Here is a 6,409-nt window from a genome sequence, read left to right as displayed (position 1 = left end):
TTATCATTTCTTTTCTTTTCTCTTTTTTTTCTTCTTTTTTTTATATATAGTTATCATCAAAAGAGATGTATATGTTTCAAGTATAGAATGCATGATTGTTTACCCATTTTCCAAGTATTCTCAATGAACATACAAAATAACTAACTACCAATATTTTTCACAAATTTCTCCCACACTTGAATAACACACACACACTCAAACCCAAGCTAATCAAAGATATAATCTATGGAAATAATTGGTTTTTCACTTAGGACAAATAATGTGCTTAAAATTAGAACAAAGGGAAATTAAAAGGCTCAAAAAGTGGTTTACAATGGTAGATGTAAGGGTTGGTCATATGGGTTAAGTGAGTTTAATCATAAAAATGGCCTCAATCATACTAAATGCATTCAAAACAACAAATATAGGACATAAAGACTTCAAGCAAATCAAAGATTACAATCATAAAAGGAGTATAACACACAAGAACAAAATTTTGTGGTTGGTAATGTGCAACCATCCAATTAAAGCTAAAATCTCACTTGGTAATTTGTTCAAACTCTTTTCTATGTTCCATAAAAAGAATACTTCATGCAAGTTCAAAAACAAGTTTCAAAAATCCAATCAATGGAATGCCTAAAAAGAGATTTTTTGATAATTCTTTGTTGTTTTACCAATCTTATTCAATCTAACATGCAACATACAAGTATTTACTATCATATAACTATAAGCGTTAAAGAGATATATACAAACAAACCAAACAAAATGCAAACAAAAACAAAAATTGCAAAAAAATTTGAAGAAAAAGAACAAAAAAGAATGTTGCAAAGTATCTAAGAAAAGAAATTTTACTCCCTTGAAGTTAGCGATCCTCCCCCACACTTAAATAATACACAGTCCTTCGTGCATACACATGATCCAGGGGATGAAGAGCTATGAGGCTCCACCTTCAGCTGGTGGGCTCCAGGGGTTCTGGTTGCTTTGTAGACAAAGAAACAACAATTGAGGAAAGGTAAGATGTGTGTGGTATGATAAAAGGCAATGTGTGTATTCTAAATGCACGCATAATTTAGAACACAACACATTGATAGGATAAAACAATAACCACAAAAGCAAAAGAAATAGCATGTTCCTCAATTAAAAAGCCTAGGGTGCAAGTAAAGAATGAGCAAACATAAGGCACAAGCAACCCTAGGGAACCTTAAAAGTGAATTGAGTGTTTAAGATATTGGATATTGGAATTGTGCAAGTGAAAGCACAAAGTTAATAGAAAATGGCACAATTAACAATAACCAATGTAATGATGAAAAGAGACTACTTATTCACCCTTAGGAATAATGAAATAATCACATGTATAACGTGCTTGATACAAAAAGTGACAAGTCTTGATAAGAATCAAGTCAAGTCAACTCAAAAAAGAATGCAAAGCATTAACAAGGAACAAACACTTTGTTATGTGATTATATTCACTTAAGAACCATGATGACTAAGTAGCTCAACTCAATTCACTAAAGTAAAAGTACACAATTTATAATGCCAAACAAGAATAAATTCTAATGCATATGGTAGCTACAACATATGAATCAAGCTCACAATTCAATTAGGCAATTGATGAGCGGATAATTTATACCCTTTTTGGCATTATTTTTACATAGTTTTTAGTATGTTTTAGTTACTTTTTATTATATTTTTTATTAGTTTTTATTCAAAAATCACATTTCTGGACTTTACTATGAGTTTATGTATTTTTCTATAATTTCAGATATTTTCTGGCTGAAATTGAGTGACCTGAGTAAAAATCTGATTCAGAGGTTGAGAATGGACTGCAGATGCTGTTCGATTCTGACTCTCCTGCACTCGAAGTGGATTTCTGGAGCTACAGAAGCCCAATTGGCGCGCTCTTAATTGAGTTGGAAAGTAGACATCTTGGTCTTTCTAGAAATATATAATAGTGCATACTTTGCTCGATATTTGATGGCCCAAACTGGCGTTCAAACGCCCACCAGAGACCCTTTCTGGCATAAAACGCCAGAACTGGCACCAGAACTGGAGTTAAACGCCCAAACTGGCATCCAAGCTGGCGTTTAACTCCAAGAATGGCCTATGCACGTGAAAGCTTCAATGCTCAGCCCAAGCACACACCAAGTCCGGAAGTGGATTTCTGCACTATCTGCACTTAGTTACTCATTTTCTGTAAACCTAAGTTACTAGTTTAGTATAAATAGCACTTTTTACTATTGTATTTAGATCTTATCATCAGATCATCTTTTGATGAACTTTATCATCTTAGGACTTGGAGGCTGGCCATTCGGCCATGCCTAAACCTTTTTCTCTTATGTATTTTCTACGGTGGAGTTTCTACACCTCATAGATTAAGGTGTGGAACTCTGCTGTTCTTCATGAATTAATGCAAGTACTACTGCTTCTCTTTCAATTCACGCTTACTTCTTCTCCAAGATATATTCTCTTACGTAATTCATTTAAGTCAGAATGAAGGGGTGACCCGTGACAATCACCCACTATCTTCGTTACTCACTTAGCCAAGATTCACGTGCCTGACAACCCCAAGCGGTCTACATGATGTTCAACGTAGTTATTAGACGATAGCCGGAGTATATTCTCTTGGGTCTCTAATCCATGGACCGAGTCTGGGGATTAGAACCTTCGTGGTATAGGCTAGAACCAATTGGCAGCATTCCTGAGATCCGAAAAGTCTAAACCTTGTCTGTGGTATTTCGAGTAGGATCTGGGAAGGGATGACTGTGACGAGCTTCAAACTCGCGAATGTTGGGCACAGTGACAGTGTGCAAAAGGATAGAGAGATCCTATTCCGACGCTAGTGAGAATCGACACATGATTAGCCGTGCGGTAGCTGTACCTGGTATTTTTCATCCGAGACGAGAAATCCTACAGTTGATTAGCCGTGCAGAAACCGTACCTGGTATTTTTCATCCGAGAGGATCATACAGCTTGCCATGGAAGGGAGCACGCATGGTTGGAAGAAGACAATAGGAAAGCAGAGGTTCAGAAGCAACAAAGCATCTCCAAACGCTTATATGAAATTATAACTAATGAATTACATAAGTATCTCTATTTTACTTTTTGTTTTATTTATCTTTTAATTATCAAAACCTCATAACCATTTGAATCCGCCTGACTAAGATTTACAAGATGACCATAGCTTGCTTCAAATCGACAATCTCCGTGGGATCGACCCTTACTCACGTAAGGTATTACTTGGACGACCCAGTGCACTTGCTGGTTAGTTGTCGGAGTTGTGAAAAGTGTAATCACAATTTCGTGCACCAAGTTTTTGGCGCCGTTGCCGGGGATTGTTTGAGTTTGGACAACTGACGGTTCATCTTGTTGCTTAGATTAGGTAATTTTATTTTATGCTTAAGCTTTTTATTTTTATTTTCGAAAAAAAAAGAAAAAAGTAATAAATATATTTTTAGTTTTCGAAAAATTCATAAAAATTTTTAAGAATGAATTCTAGAGCTTCTTTAGATATGTTGAAGCCTGGCTGGCTGTTAAGCCATGTCTAATCTTTTGGACCGAGGTTTCCACTTTCCATTGTAGAAAGGATATGTCTGTATTTGTTATGCTAAAGCTTGGCTGGTCATTTGGCCATGTCTAATTCTTTTGGACCGAAGCTTTAGACTAACATTGCATGAATCCTCGAATTCTTATTAAAAATTTTGAATTTCTTTATTTTCTCTTCCAAAAAAAAAATTTGAAAAGTATACAAAAAAAAATTTAATAAAACCAAAAAAAAAATTGTGTTTCTTGTTTGAGTCTTGTGTCAAATTTTAAGTTTGGTGTCAATTGCATCTTTTTAATTTTCTTAAAATTTTCGAAAATTCATGCATTATGTTCTTCATGATCTTCAAGTTGTTCTTAATGATTTTCCTTGTTTGATCTTCAATTTTTCTTTTTTTGTGTCTTTCTTATTTTTCATATGCATTTTCGAATTGATAGTGTCTAAACAGTAAAAATTTCTAAGTTTGGTGTCTTGTATGTCTTTCTTTTCTTAAAAATTTTTCAAAAATATGTTTTTGTTGTTCATCATGATCTTCAAAGTGTTCTTGCATGCATTATTTGTTTAGATCTTAAATTCTTATGTTTTGTGTTATTTTGTTGTTTTTCTCTTCCTTCATTAATTCAAAAAAATCAAAAATAATATCTTTCCCTTATTTTACTCATAAATTTTGAAATTTTGGGTTGACTTAGTAAAAAATTTTTAAAATTTAGTTGTTTCTTATTAGTCAAGTCAAAATTTCAATTTAAAAATTCTATCTTTTCAAATCTTTTTCAAAATCAAATCTTTTTCATTTTTCTTTCATGTTTTTTGAAAATTCTTCAAAATAAATTTTTCAAAATCTTTTTCTTAATTTTATTTCATATTTTCAAAAACTTTACTAACAATTAATGTTTTGATTCAAAAATTTCAACTTTGTTACTTTCCTGTTAAGAAAGGTTCAATCTTTAGATTCTAGAATCATATCTTTTAGTTTCTTGTTAGCTAAGTCATTAACTTTAATTTTAAAAATCAGATCTTTTTAATTTCCTTTTAAAATCTTTTTCAAAATAAATTTCAATCATATCTTTTTCAAAATTTAATTTCAAAATATTTTTCTAACTTCTTATCTTTTCAAAATTTATTTTCAAATCTTTTTCAATTAACCACTTGACTTGTTTGTTTTAATTTTAAAAAGTTTACTATTTCTTATCTTTTATTTCAAAACCACCTAACTACTTCTCCACTTCTAATTTTCGAAAATCACTAACCACTTTTTCAAAAATTTTTTTAATTAACTAATTGTTTCAAATTCTAATTTTATTTTATTTCTTTTCTTAAATTTCGAATTCTAACTTAATTAATTAAATAAAAATAAAAATATTTGTCTTCTCCCTCTTCTTAAAATTCGAATAACTCTCTCTCTCTCATATCTTTCTATTTATTTTATTTATTTACTAACACTTCTCTTCTACTCATAATTCAAACCCTCTCCCTCTCTCTGTGTTCGAATTCCTCTTATTCTCTCTCTACCTCATTCTTCTATTCTTCCATTCTTCTACTCACATAAAGAAATCTCTATACTGTGACATAGAGGATTCCTCTTCTTTCTTTGTTCTCTTCTTTTTCATATGAGCAGGAACAAGGATAAGAACATTCTTGTTGAAGCTGATCCTGAACCTGAAAGGACTCTGAAGAGGAAACTAAGAGAAGCTAAAGCACAACACTCTAGAGAGGACCTTACAGAAATTTTCGAAAAAGAAGAAGACATGACAGCCGGAAATAACAACAATGGTGGAGATGCAAGGAAGATGCTTGGTGACTTTACTGCACCAACTTCCAACTTCTATGGAAGTAGCATCTCAATTCCTGCAATTGGAGCAAACAACTTTGAGCTTAAGCCTCAATTAGTTTCTCTAATGCAGTAAAATTGCAAGTTTCATGGACTTCCATTGGAAGATCCTCATCAGTTCTTAGCTGAATTCTTGCAAATCTGTGATACTGTTAAGACCAATGGGGTTAATTCCGAGGTCTATAGACTTATGCTTTTCCCCTTTGCTGTAAGAGATAGAGCTAGGATATGGTTGGACTCGCAACCTAAAGAAAGCCTGAAATCTTGGGAAAAGTTGGTCAATGCTTTCTTCGCCAAATTTTTTCCACCTCAAAAGATGAGCAAGCTTAGAGTGGAAGTCCAAACCTTCAGACAGAAGGAAGGTGAATCCCTCTATGAAGCTTGGGAAAGATACAAGCAATTGATCAGAAGGTGTCCTTCTGACATGCTTTCAGAATGGAGCATCTTATGTATATTTTATGATGGTCTGTCTGAATTGTCCAAGATGTCATTGGATCACTTTACTGGTGGATCTCTTCATATGAAGAAAATGCCTGCAGAAGCCCAGGAACTCATTGAGATGGTTGCAAATAACCAGTTCATGTACAGTTCTGAAAGAAATCCTGTGAATAATGGGATGACTCAGAAGAAGGGATTTCTTGAGATTGATACTCTGAATGCCATATTGGCTCAGAATAAAATATTGACTCAGAAAGTCAATATGATTTCTCAGAATCTTACTGGAATGCAAGCTGCATCCGGTAGTACTAAAGAAGCCTCCCCTGAAGGAGAAGCTTATGACCCTGAGAATCCTGCAATGGAAGAGGTGAATTACATGGGAGAATCCTATGGAAACACTTACAATCCTTCATCGAGGAATCATCCTAATTTCTTATGGAAGGATCAACAGAAGCCTCAACAAGGCTTCAATAATAATAATGGTGGGAGAAATAAGTTTGGCAATAGCAAGCCTTTTCCATCATCTTCTCAGCAATAGATAGAGAATTCTAAGCAGAGCCTCTCTGACTTAGCAACCATAGTCTCTGATCTATCTAAGACCACTCTCAGTTTCATGATTGAAA

General features: G+C 33.5%; 1 non-coding gene across 1 annotated transcript; it reads right to left on the bottom strand.

Annotated features, from left to right (window-relative positions):
* Positions 1–5,670: 5,670 nt before the first annotated feature.
* LOC112725117 (small nucleolar RNA R71) lies at positions 5,671–5,778 on the bottom strand. The gene has a single exon (XR_003164245.1). It is a non-coding gene; the product is annotated as a small nucleolar RNA R71 (small nucleolar RNA).
* Positions 5,779–6,409: the final 631 nt, after the last annotated feature.

The sequence above is a fragment of the Arachis hypogaea genome, chromosome 11, assembly GCF_003086295.3.
Source record: "Arachis hypogaea cultivar Tifrunner chromosome 11, arahy.Tifrunner.gnm2.J5K5, whole genome shotgun sequence".
NCBI lineage: Eukaryota > Viridiplantae > Streptophyta > Magnoliopsida > Fabales > Fabaceae > Arachis > Arachis hypogaea.
Note: the sequence above shows the minus strand (reverse complement) of the source record. Positions and strands in the feature narration are given on the sequence as shown.